The 13,523-nt window shown below is 38.1% G+C and overlaps 1 pseudogene across 1 annotated transcript; it reads right to left on the bottom strand.

Moving 5' to 3' along the window:
* Positions 1–5,014: 5,014 nt before the first annotated feature.
* LOC311187494 (small ribosomal subunit protein uS15-like) lies at positions 5,015–6,355 on the bottom strand (annotated as a pseudogene). Its single transcript has one exon. The product of its transcript is annotated as a small ribosomal subunit protein uS15-like (transcript).
* Between the last annotated feature and the right edge of the window lie 7,168 nt (positions 6,356–13,523).

Below are 13,523 nucleotides of genomic sequence, written 5' to 3'. Positions count from 1 at the left end.
CTTAAGATCAGCAAGAAGAAAAAGGTCTAGAGGTTGGCTTAACTCTACTGAACCGTGCGCTTAACAGTGGTTAAGATGGTCAAGTTCATGTCATGTGTTTTGTTTTTATTATCACACTTTAAAACAAAAGACCTCTTCTGAACATGAAGAAGTTTCTGGGGAACTAGAAACATATCTTGATCTGGGTGCTAGAGACATGAGTGTGTTTAGTTTGTGCAAATACATCAAAAATGTGTTTATCGTAAGAGCATTTTATTTCTGTGTCTTACATTTCAATGAAAAGTTTTAAAACAAAGATATGCGTTCCTTCAGTGAATTGAGCTTGCAGTTTCATAGCCAGGAAAATGAAACAATTGCCTTTAAAGACAATTTTGTGATATCAATCTATACAGAAATGACTATTCAGAAACAAGAAGGCATGCTAGGAATTCAAGGAATTCAAATTCCCTTCATATAATGTTACAACCTAAGTAAGCTTTACTTAAGAAAATGTGGCACCATGCAAAAGAGACAGATTTTTTGCTAACCTCCACAAGGATTTCATTCATTATTTTATTTTTTTAAAGATTTATTTATTTATTTGTTTATTTATTTATTTAGACAAGCACTGGGTACAGTCAGAAGTGTGGGAGGGTGAGAGAATTCACCAGAGCCAGAGCGGGGAGCAGAGCAGGCAGAAGGACCGAAGTACACTGCTGAGGGGAGCAGCGAATGGCAGGAGAGGTCTGCGCGCCATGTGGGACCCTCCTCTGGTGGCCGGGGAGCAGCTGGGGATCGAACCGGCGCTGCAGAGGCTGCGGGCAGCTTCGCAACCCAGCGCTCAACCGCTGCGCCACCGGGGAGGCCCTCATTCATTATTTTTTTTTTAAACCAACCACATTTAGGGGAAGATGGAGAAGATCTCAGTGACATAAAATATATTTCTTAAAATAATTAACAATAATTGACACATATTATTATGGCTGCTTTTTAGATATAATTCACTGACCATTCAATTCAGTCATTTAAATTGTACGACTCAGTGATTTCAGTTCATTCACAGAGTTGTGCAACCACCAACACGATCAATTGCAGATTATTTTCATCACCTCAAAATTAAATTGTATACCCTCTAGCAGTCATTCCCCATTTCTCCCCAACATCCATGCCCCGGTCCCTTCCCTAGGCAACCATTAACCTATTCTTTGTCGCTATAGATGATATTATGCTTATTATTTATACCCCATATAAATGGCACCACAACATGATCTTCTCTAACTGCTTCTTTCTTTCTTTCAAGATTTATTTATGCATACAAGAGCTGGGATACAGGCTAGAGGTGTGGGGGGTGAGAGGATTCACCAGAGACAGAGTAGGGGAGCAGAACAGGCAGACTGATTGAAAAACACTGCTGAGGGGTGTAACGGGCAAGTCAGGAGAGGTCTGCTGTGCCATGTGGGTAGCTCCCTGACCAGGGATCGAACTCATGCCGCAGAGGCTGCAGACAGCTTCATAGGTTGCATCTTAACCCCTTGCGCCCCCACGGAGGCCTTCTAACTGCTTCTTTCATTCATCTATTTTTTGAGATCCAACTTGGCCCTAACATGTGCTACCATCTCATTTCCTTTTGTCATAAACTATTACTCTATTGTATAGACATTTTATTTATCCATTCCTCAGTAGATAGACACTTGGGTTATTTCTACTTTTTGGCTCTTTTGAGTAATGTTGCTGTGAACCTCTGAGTACAAGGTTTTGTCTGATCAGATATTTTCATTCTTACCTGAAAGGAATGTCTGGGTCATTACATACATATTTGACATGCAATAAATTGCATATATTTAAAGAGTACAATTTGACAAGTTTTGAAATAAGCAAAACAATGGTGAAACCATCAGCACAGTTAAGATCATAAATATATTTATCACCCACTTGCCAGAATTTCCTCATGTTCCTTGGGCCTACACTTCTGTCTCTTGATCCCCAATTCTGGCCCTCTGAAAACACTGATCTCATTTCTGTTGCTGTGAAGTTTGTATTTTCCATAACTTTATATAAATGGAATCACACAGTACATAGTTATCTTTTGTCTGGCTGCTCTCAGCACTTTGAAATTCAACCTGTTCTTGTATGCATTGATAGATCATTCCCTTGTATTATCCAATGTATAAGTGTGCTACAAATTGTTTATTAATTTACCTGTTGATAGACGTTTGTGTCATTTATAGTTTTTGACTATTACAAATAAAGCTGTTGTGTACATTCATGCACAAATATTTATATAGACCCAGCCTTCCATTTCTTTTGGGTGAATAAATACCTAGCAGTGTAGTGCTAGATCATGTGGTAGATGCTTCTTTATCATTTGAAGAAATTGACAAAATGACTGTACAATTTTACATTCCTACCTGCAATAGATCACCATTCCAATTAGTATGATAATCAACAGTTGGTATGGTAAGTCTTTAATTTTGGACCTTCTAATAAGTAAATAGTAATATCTCTTTGTGGTTTTAAAATGGTTTTCCATTCCCTAATGACTGGTGATATTGGGATATGTTTGTCATCTGTACATTAAATCTTCTTTGGTGAAATGTCTGCTCAAATACTTTGCCCATTTTTACTGATTTGTCTTCCTATTGAGTTTGGTGAATTTCTTATATTTTGGCAGACAAGTCCTTTATCAGATCTATGGCTTGTAAAACAAAGATTCTCCTCTGTTCTATACTTTGTCTTTTCAATGTCTCACCTAAGAAATAGCTTAACCTGAGGAAAATAATTTATTCTGTTGTTTTCTAGAAATTTTATAGGTTTGGGTTTTATATTAGGTATGTGATTCATTTGAAGTTAATTTTTGTGTGCAAGGGGGATCTACAAGCTTACTTTTCTGCATGTGAATATCCAAACAACACAACATTTTGACGAAAAATGTTATCTTTTATCCACTGCATTGTTTTTGAGACTTTGTGAAAATCAGCTTTCCATAAATGTGTGAATCTATTTCTGGACTTTCCATACAACATTGTCAGTCTCATTGCTTATCTGACTCCAGTACCACAGTTTTGATTACTGATGATTTACAATATTTCTTGAAGTCAAATAATCGTAACCTTCCAATCTTGTACTTTTTCAGAGTTGGTTTGGCTATTTTAGATCCCTTGCATTTCCATATGAATTTTAGAATCAACATGTCCATTTTTACACACACAAATAGGCTTGCCAGGATTTTGAATAGGATTGCACTGGGCTCATCAATTTGAGAGGAATAGACCTCAATTTTGAATTTCTAAAGCATTCAGAAGATGTCTATTTATTTGGGTATTCCTTATTTTCTCTTTGCAATGTATATTTTGTTTTAGTATTAAGTATACAGGTCTATATGTTTTGTAAAATTTATCGCCAAGTACTCCATATTTTTACATAAGTGACATTTTTAAAATTTCAATTTCTAACAACTCATTGCTGCCTCACTTATTTTTATTTTTTAACTTTTTTTAATTTTTAGTTTTTGAGATTCCATTAGATTGTTTACATAGAATCTCATGTTGTCTATGAATAAAAATACCGTGTATTTCTTCCATTGCAACCTAGACACATTTTATCTCTTTTTCTTATCTGATTGTCCTAGTTTGAACTGACATTACTAAGTAAAAGAGAAGCGCTAATTCCTGGGGTAAATCTTACACATTAAAATGCATTGTTGTTTTTAAATTGTTTTTACATATTGTTGGATTTGATGTACTGCAATTCTATTTAGAATTTTTCTATTCACGTTCTTAACAGATATTGGTTTGTAGTTTTGGTAGAAATTACATTAGATATGTGCATGGCTTTGTGTAATATGGATAGTTTAACAATTAATTCTTCCAGTTCATGAATATAAAAGATATTTCCATTTATTTGTGTTCGGTTTATTTCATCAGCATTTTATAATTTTCAGTGTATACATCTTTCCTTGTATATTTACCTCCTTGGTAAGTTTATTCCTAAATATTTAATTCTTTTTGGTGCTATTCTAAATGGATTGTTTTCCTAATTTCCTTTTTTGGGCAGTTCATTTCCAGTGTATAGAAACAGAACTGATTGTATTTTGTTGATTTCATATTCTGTAACTTTGGTGAACTAGCTTATTAGTTTCAATAGGTGTGTGTGTGTGTGTGTGTGCGATGTCTTTAAGTTTTTCCACAGACAAGACTGTATTATCTGCAAAAGGATAATTTTACTTCCTTTCTGATTTGGATACCTTTTGTTTCTTTTTCTTTCCTAATTGTCCAGGCTAGGACTTCCAGTACTATGTTGAATAGTGGTGTCAAAAGTGGGCATCCTTGTCTTGCTCCAGATATTAGAGGAGAAACTTTCATATTTTCACCACTGAGTAAGATGTTAGCTGTGGACTGTCCATTTGGGGCCTTTATTATATTCTGGTAAGTTATTTACTTCTACACCTAATTTGCTGAGTCTTTGTGGAAAGATTTTTAACTATAATTTGGATTTTCTGTTAAGTTTACCTTCTTGAATGAACTTCAGTATTTTGTCTTTCAAGAAATATTTTTCCATCTAAGATATATTGACATAAATTATTTAAAATATCCCATTATTATCCCTTTAATATCCAAATAATCTGTATTGATGTAACAATTCATTCCTGATATTGGTAATTTGTTATCTTTTTCCCCTTTAATCATTCTCTCTATAGGTTTTTGTTTGTTTGTTTTCTAGTTAAATAATTATTTTATTGGGGCCTCCCTGGTGGTGCAGGCGGTTGAGGGCTGCACTGTGAAGCTGTTCTCAGCCTCTGCAGCATGGGTTTGATCCCCGCCAGCAGGAGAGAAACCCACATGGCACAGCAGACCTCTCCTGTCTTGCCTGCTGCTCCCCTTAGCAGTGTATTTTGCCAGTCTGCCTGTTCTGTTCCCCACTCTGTCTCTGGTGAATCCTCTTACCCTCCCGCATGTCTGGCCTGAACCCAGTTCTTGTATAAATAAATCAATCTTTAAAAAAAACAATAATGATTTTATTGCTTGAATACACAAATTTATACAACCAGGGCAGACGCTGTGGATGACTTATATTTTCAGTTGGGAGGGAGGACCCGTTTGGTCTTGTAATAGCAAGCCAACCGGTGAATACGACTGAATCAGAATGAGACGAAATTTAGCATCCTTATCCTCTCAAGATGCTTTCAAACAGCAACAGCTGTCTTAATTAAATGGTACATATCCTCGGGAAGATGAGGAGCAAGTCCCTTGCACTTAAGAATTCTCAAGATTTTGCTGGTCACAAAACGTACTTGGGCAAAGCCATGTGAATCTCTCAGCATCACACCGATCTGTGAGGGAGTCAGGCTCTTCTGGGCCAGTTTGTAGATCTGCTCCTTCAGGTTGTCAGAAGTCCATTTCAGCCAGGTGGGGACACTGCAGTGACAGGGCAGAGCCGATGGGCACAGGCCCTTCCCGGGAGCAGGCATGCGACCCAAGATGGCCGTGGACAGGCGGCGAAAAAACGTTCTCTCTCTAGGTTTATCCATTATATCAATCTTTTCCAAAAATCAGCAACTGATTCAGTTATTCTATTTTCTATCCCATTGATTTTCTTTTTTTTTTTTTAATTTTTTTTAAAGATTTATTTATTTATTTATACAAGCACTGGGTACAGTCAGAAGCACGGGAGGGTGAGAGAATTCACCAGAGCCAGAGCCGGGAACAGAACAGGCAGACTGACGAAATACACTGCTGAGGGGAGCAGCAGATGGCAGGAAGGGTCTGCGCGCCATGTGGGAACCTCGCCAGGCGGGCAGGGATCAAACCGGCGCTGCAGAGGCAGCGGGCAGCATCGCAACCCAGTGCTCAACTGCTGCGCCACTGGGGAGGCCCCCTATCCCATTGATTTTCATTCTGACTTTTATTATTTCCTTTCTTCCACTTATTCTGGGTTTAATTTCTTCTTCTTTTCTAATTTCTTCAGGTCAAAGTTGCAGCCATTGAATTAAGATTGAAATTTGATTATTTTCTACTAGTCATTTTGTTCTTTAAGTTTCCTCCCAAGTACTGCTTGTGCTGTGTCCAATAAATTTTAATGTTTTTTTTTATTATTTTCATTAAGTTCAATATAGTTTTTAATTTTCTATTTTATTTCTTCTTTGATCCATGGGTTATTTGAAGTATGTTTAGTTTTGAAATATTTAAGGACTTTCCAGAGTTTTCTTTTATTGATCCCTATTTAAATCCTATTGTGGTCAGAGACTATACTTTGTATAAGTCTGAGTCTTTTATTGAGATTTGTTTTATGACCCATAATATGTCCTGCCTTGATAAATATTCTGTGTAAAAGTAGTTGATTTGGTTGTTCAGGCCTACCATATACTTGCTTTATTACCTTTTAATAAATCAGTTGTTGAGAGAGGGGCATTGAAATTTCCAACTATAATTGTGTATTTGTCTTTGTAGTTCTATCATATTTGTGTCATTTTCTTTATTAGGCACATAAACTTTCAAGATTGCTATTTTTCCTCATGACCTGGTCCCTTTATTATTATAAAATGACCTTCTTTAACAGTGGTAATATTCTTTGCTCTTCAATATAATTTGTCTTATAATAAATAGTCACTGCAGCTTTCTGTTGACTATTTGTATCTTTATAGTTAAAAAGTGTGTTTCTTGTAGGCACCTTGTAGTTGGATCTTCTTGTGTCTTCCTTCTAAGAAGGGCAAACACCTCTACAAAGAAGGGCTAGAATCTCTTTTGATATGAAATGCTATTATTTCAAAGGAACTGGGTGATAAAGGATTGCTCATAATAGTGTATCTCCATTTGGATAACTACTTTATTTTTTTTCTAAAGATTTATTTATTTTTGCATACAAGAGCTGGGGTACAGGCCAGAGTTGCGGGGGGTGAGAGGATTCACCAGAGACAAAGTGGGGAACAGAACAGGCAGACTGACCAAAGAACACTGCTGAAGGGAGCAGCAGGCGAGACAGGAGAGGTCTGCTGCACCATGTGGGTTGCTTCCTGGCCGTCCAGGGATCGAACTCGTGCTGCAGAGGCTGCGGATTGCTTCATAGTGCGGTGCTTAACCACTTGCGACCCCAGGGAGGTCCATTTGGATAACTACTTTACATTTACCCATTGACCATGTGTGTACTGGAAGACAATGAGTATTTCCATGATGAATTTGTGTGAGATGGTACTCAAATGTGGAATACGAATTTCAGCTTGTAATATAAGCACATTCTGTCATTTTCTTTTTTTTTTTTTTAGAGGCATGCTTATTTGTTTGTTTGTTTGTTTGTTTGTTTGTTTTGTTTATACATGCACTGGGTACAGTCAGAAGCTCGGGAGGGTGAGAGAATTCACCAGAGCCAGAGCGGGAAGCAGAGCAGGCAGAAGGACCGAAGTACACTGCTGAGGGGAGCAGCGGGCGGCAGGAGAGGTCTGCGCGCCATGTGGGACCCTCCTTTGGTGGCCGGGGAGCAGCCGGGGATCGAACTGGCGCAGAGGCCGCGGGCAGCTTCGCAACCCAGCGCTCAACCGCTGCGCCACCGGGGAGACCCCATTCTGTCATTTTCAACTGTAATGGACACTGAGGTTGGATGATCACAATTTTTAGTAGTCACAGTACTTTTATCTATTAAATCAAAAGAACACTTGTCCTCTCAAGTTACCTCCTTAGGTTTCTTGCTTGTTATTCCAGGCAAGCATGGATGTCCCAAAAGTGAACTCTCACCGTAGCCAGCATCTTGAGCAAGAAAATAGAAGTTCACACATACCCTCTCCTAACTCAGTTCCACTTGTCCCTGTTGAAGTGACTTTGGAGCAATGAGATGTAACCCATTGGAATTTTGAAAATAGAGTTCATGCCTTTCCATTCCTGTGATTTAGCTGTCATTTAAAAAATGCAAACCAGCAACAACAGTACAGACATGCGTGGTGCAGACTGAACTTGTTGAATCACATATCTGGGAAATAGAGGGGATACAAGAAGAGGTGCCTTCCTAAAGGTGTCCTCTTCCAAATGTTCAGTCACCTACTCCCCTACCTCAAATAATCCCATTCTGTTTGCTTTCTGATGTAATGCATGCATAACGCCCTTTTATTTGTTGCCTTCAGTGGTTTGGACAATCCATGTGGCTTCCCACCCCCTCGGAGGAATTCCATAGATAAATTATTGCATGCAATTACATAAAATAAATTTAAACTGGATAGGGTGAGTAGCAGGCAAGCTAGTCTGAGTGCTTCTACTGAGTTAATCCCTGGTGAAGAGGGAAAATCGCTGCATGTAAATGAGATCTGGATGCTGTCTAAACCAGTTGATAAATGATACCATCTGCTGGGAAAGAATCCACAATACACTCACCACTCCCTCCACACACTTACAAGAGCAGCAGTTATTCATTCATTATGTACCAGCTTTCATATGAAGGATGCCGGGCTAAGGTAAGTGGAGGGTGGGGGCTGTCACTCTTCGCAGGTGGTAGAGCATTCCAGCTGATGGACTTGCACTGTAAACCTGGTTCTTCAGGTGGCCAAACAGCCCACATTTTCAGGACACCAATCATCCTGAGGACACAGATTGTGGTCTAAATTGCTGTTCTCAAACTTGGTTGCATGTCAGAATCCTCTGGCAAGTCTTTACTCCCAGATGATTACAAAGCACAGCCAGGATTGGAAACCAATGGCCTAAATCAGTGTATCTCAAATTTCGAAGACTATGAACGTGCTGGCGATATTGTTCAAATGCAGATTGTGAGTCTGATACCAAGTGGGGCCGCGATTCTGTATGCGTAACAAGTTCTCAGGTGAAATCACATTTTGTGTAAATTTGATGCCTCTCAGTAGGGTCATAATCTAATTCAGAGTTTTTCAAACAATTCTTTCTGAAAACTTATAAAACCCTTTCTTCGAATCCAATCTCATAGGAAAGTCCCATATACAACACTGAAGACTGATGTAGTTCCACGGGTGACAGGCCAGAGCTAGCCCACAAAGCAATCAACCATGATGAAAGCATGCATATTCCTTGTTAGTGTACACACTGTTAAAAAAGAGGACACAGACCCAAAATGGAGTCACTTGTGCTCTATCCCATCACCAAACTGGAAGGTGATCGCTAACCTAATAGCTAACCTAATAGCTAAACCTAATTAGTTTCAGTCTCTCCCAGGAATGGAGTCTTAAACAAGTCAGTCTGGAATTTCCTGGACAGCACAGATGAGGTCATCTGCCCGACAAGCCCTTTCTCTTCCCCCTAAAATAGAGGAGGTACCTTGCCTGAAAGAACTCTCTCTTTCCTTATCTTTCCCCCTTTCTGACCATAAAAGCTTTTCATTTTGTACAGCTCTTTAGATCTCCTTCTATCTGCTAGATGGGATGTCAACCCATTCATGAATCACTGAATAAAGAAAGCCATTAAGGTTTTTAAATTTTATTCAGTTGAACTTTGCTTCTCACCATGAACCAGTGTTCACCATGAACATTGCTGTATCCCTCTGCACAAAGTTAAATATTCTTTCCAAGGGGATATATGTAAATTAGAGATCAGTTGAATTTTTGGAAGTATCTTCAGGGTCCTTATTCGGGAGAGGTTTTTAACCTCATTTACAGAAACATGAGTGGCTGGTTCCTATACACACTGTCACCTGTGGCCACATTGCCTGACTCAAAGCTTCAGGTATATTTAAACCTGACTTCATCCCACCTTTAAATTAACTCAGATTAGGTCTCCCTGGTGGTTCAGGGGTTAAAGTCTCAGCACAATCAAGCACAGGTGAATTGGTGGTGGGAATTTTACGGGGACTACACCTGAGAGGAGAAAGCATACATTGTACAAAAAGGAAGAATGATTGTAATATATATAATTTATATGTATATATTATATATAATATATGAAATTATATATTTCTATAAAAATTACACATACAGACACACACACACACACACAAAGCTATCACTAGCCACACTATAGCACGTGTTAAATCCCCAGCCAGGAACTGACCCACATGGCGCAGCAGATCTCTCTTGTCTCACCCGATATTCCCCTCAGCAGTGTATTTCAGTAAATCTACCTGTTCTGCTCCCCACTCTCTGGTAAATCCTCTCACCCACCTGTACCTCTGGCCCACACCCCAGGTCTTGTATGCATAAATAATAAATCTTTAACTCAGATGAGACGATGTCAGAGCTGACTATTCAGGGTCACAAACAAATTCAAAATAAAGTGACAATTCAACTATTTAAAGTAACATCAGCAGCATCACCTGTCTTCATTTTCTTTCTAGAATATACCGCTATTAATCTTTTAAATACATATGCATATAGTTATTTATCTTCTCCCATTAATAACATAAATTTCATGAAGGCAAAGGATCTGCTTTGTCTTGTCACGACTGTAGTCCCAAATTCAGAGCAGTGTCTGCTCATAGTAGGTGTTTAAAAAATATCTGTGAAATGACTGCATAAAAAAAGTCTACCCAAAATTCTTGTTTTTCAAAATCCAAACCAGACTGACTTGAACTTGTCCTTGATTTGATGTCCAAGTTGGCTTCCCCACTGCCACCACACTGAGTTTCTATCCTGAGTTCCGGTCCTATGGTAGTATAGTTGAATTATACAGATTTGCAACTCCAAAGATATATGTGAACCGGCTATTTGAAGATGGAAGTCATGACATGTGTGGTGACTGAAGCAACAGGAGCAGATAAAATTGCCCAGGAGGAGAGCATGCGCAGGAGGGCCCAGGCTTGAACTCTCATGAACTCAAAAGATGACGAAGAAAATGATATCTATGCTTTGCCATACCTCCCCAACACGCTCAACTCCCCTGCACACAAACCTGGAGAACCAGATGATACCAAGTTCCTTCAACTATAACATGATTTCTAGACTCTTACTATTCTAGAGAGTACTTTGGACATGTTTCTCCATCTATTAACAGCTTATGAAAGATGTAACTTTTTGCTATCACAAAATTACAAATAAAACAAGTATTCATCGCACCATTCCATCCTTTAACTGCACCAACCAGCATTTTGAAGAATGAATCCGGGTAAGTAAAGGTAATAGATGAATGGGTAAAAAAATCAAATACCAAGTCATTTATTTTTAATGATTTCTCTTGAAGGCTATTTTACCAAGAGGTGTGTGGTAGTACATGTCAAGTTAATTAAGGGAGGCCATGTGACTGATAGAGCTTTAATGCTGAGGTGCCTAGTGAGCAAACCAAAATGTAAGCCTGTAAATACTTCAAGGTTACGAAAGCAAAAGCTAAGGACAATCAATCACAACCAGCCAATTAATTAGGTTTGAAACTATAGCCAATCAATAATGTCCTTATTTTCTTTCCACGGTGTTCTCTATAAAAGCTTTCCCCCAGTTCCCATTGATAGTGCTTCTAACCACATCTAGCTCGATGCTGCTCCATGCCGATGACTTGTTCCTGAAATAATTTTCTAAAATTGTAATATGCCTCAATTTATTTTTTTTCACAATAGAAATAATTACTAGATTTTTTGAGAGAATAGACACGCAGAAATTAGAAGATATTGCAAGGTAATAGAAACATAACTCTGGTATCATTGAAAACTTTCATTTTGTTTTTCTGATCATCAGAAATTCTAATTCCTAAAGAGAAATATTTGGGGAGGTGAAGCCAAAAAAAAAAAAGAAGAATGAAGTGTAAACTTTCTTGTTAAACAGTTCTCTTCCTTAGTTGAGTTGCTATTCTCTGGTAACTATATGTGAATCATTCAGTAAGTCCCAAAGAGAAGCAAATCAAGTCTATTTGAGGGGGGCAACTTCAAAGGTGGCCCCCAATGATCCCAGGCAATGATCCAAGTTTCTTAGTATTCATACTTTTGTGTAATTCCTTCCCTTTTGCATGGGCTAGATTTATTTTCTGACTTTTAACAAACAGAATATTACAGAAGTGATGGTGTGTTACTTCTAAGGTTAGGTCATAAAAAAGTGGCTTATGTCTTGAACACTGTCTCTTGGATTTCCTAACTTGGGGAAGTGAATGAACTCAGAAGCTGATTTTCCTCCCCTGCATCGAGCTTTCCCAGGAGATGAAAGCCCCAAATAATAGCTTAACTGCAACTTCATAAGAGAACTTGAAAGCCAGAGGCACCCAGCTAAGCCATTCCTGAGTTCCCAAATGCACAGATACTGTGATAAAATGTTTGTTTTAAACTTCTAATTGACAGCACCATTTGTTATAAAGCAGTAGATAAAACTAACACAGCTGTATTCATAGAAGATACTGACTTTTTTCATAATCAACTGTAGAAATCTGAATTATTCTAGCAGAAAGACTAGTACCTTGCATGGTCTTCTATACATATAGAAATTACTCAACGTTGCATGAAGACAGACACTTTCTTACTTGTCTTCACATATCCTATGGTCTGAAGCTAGTAGGTCTGCACTTAATCTTCTTTGAGTTAAATGTATTACTCCATGCAAACATCACACAATATCTCAAAAGGAACCACAAACAGATAAATGAGTGTCTCCTAGCCCTTGTAGCTTTCTGCAACAAATTGTACTGATTAATAGTACTGGTTAATATAGTAGCACTGGTTAATAGCACGGGTCAAAATTTCTGCGCACACATTTAGTACTTTTTGTGGCAGAGAACTACCAGGACTAAGACAACTTCACTTGTGCATTCTTGGATACTTTTTGTATTTATTGCCCTATTTGCACAAGTTGTACTGGAGGTTCTATTAGGAGACAGAGGTCACCACTTTGCCTCCTCCAAGAAACAAAAGTCTAGGGATTGTGACTATAAGTCTGGGTGAGAAGTCAAGTTGAATCATCTAGTAGTATTCACACGTTAGAGCTGTTTATTTTGAGGGCAGTGGGAGAAACGATGTCCTATCCATAGATAAAAATATTGATACACTAAATGGAAAAAGAAGATATGAGGCAAAACAGAATGCCACAGAATTTTAGAGGTAGAGCAATAAACAGGATTCTAAAAGCAACAGAAATAAATGAAGAACATTTAATAAATGAAGAACATTAAATAAATGAAGCCCAGTTAAGCTTCTGGTACACAGTTTAAGAACTTGTAGTTATTTCATTAATTATTCATAAAATAATTTGAGACCCTAAAATGTTCTTAGCTCGGTACCAGTCACTCTGGGGCTATAAAAGCAGTATTTGCATTTGTCCTTGTTTGCAGGAACATTATTAAAAAAATCCCAACTGTAAGTGAAATTACTTACACATGAAATAATTAAAGAACAAGACAGCAACATGTAACACATTGCAAATAATAGAATAATACAGGTCCAATCAACATAGCAAATGGATAAAAAATAATGAAGACTCGAACACTAGGCAGAAGTTAAAATACCAGATAATATGTTTCAGAATTAAATATACCACTAAAGACAGAAAGGTGAGTCTCCAAGAGATAGAAACAAAGAAACTTAAAACTAGAAAAATAGGTCCATGAATTGTGTTCCATCAATGAACAGGTAAGAGAGTGGGAGGGAGGGATGAGACATTGGACCTAGTATACTCCCCAGTGCTTGAGGATTTA

The sequence above is a fragment of the Talpa europaea genome (genome assembly GCF_964194135.1).
Source record: "Talpa europaea genome assembly, chromosome: X".
In the NCBI taxonomy this organism is placed as follows: Eukaryota; Metazoa; Chordata; class Mammalia; order Eulipotyphla; family Talpidae; genus Talpa; species Talpa europaea.
The sequence above is the reverse complement of the archived record's forward strand: the minus strand, read 5'-3'. Positions and strand labels throughout refer to the sequence as shown.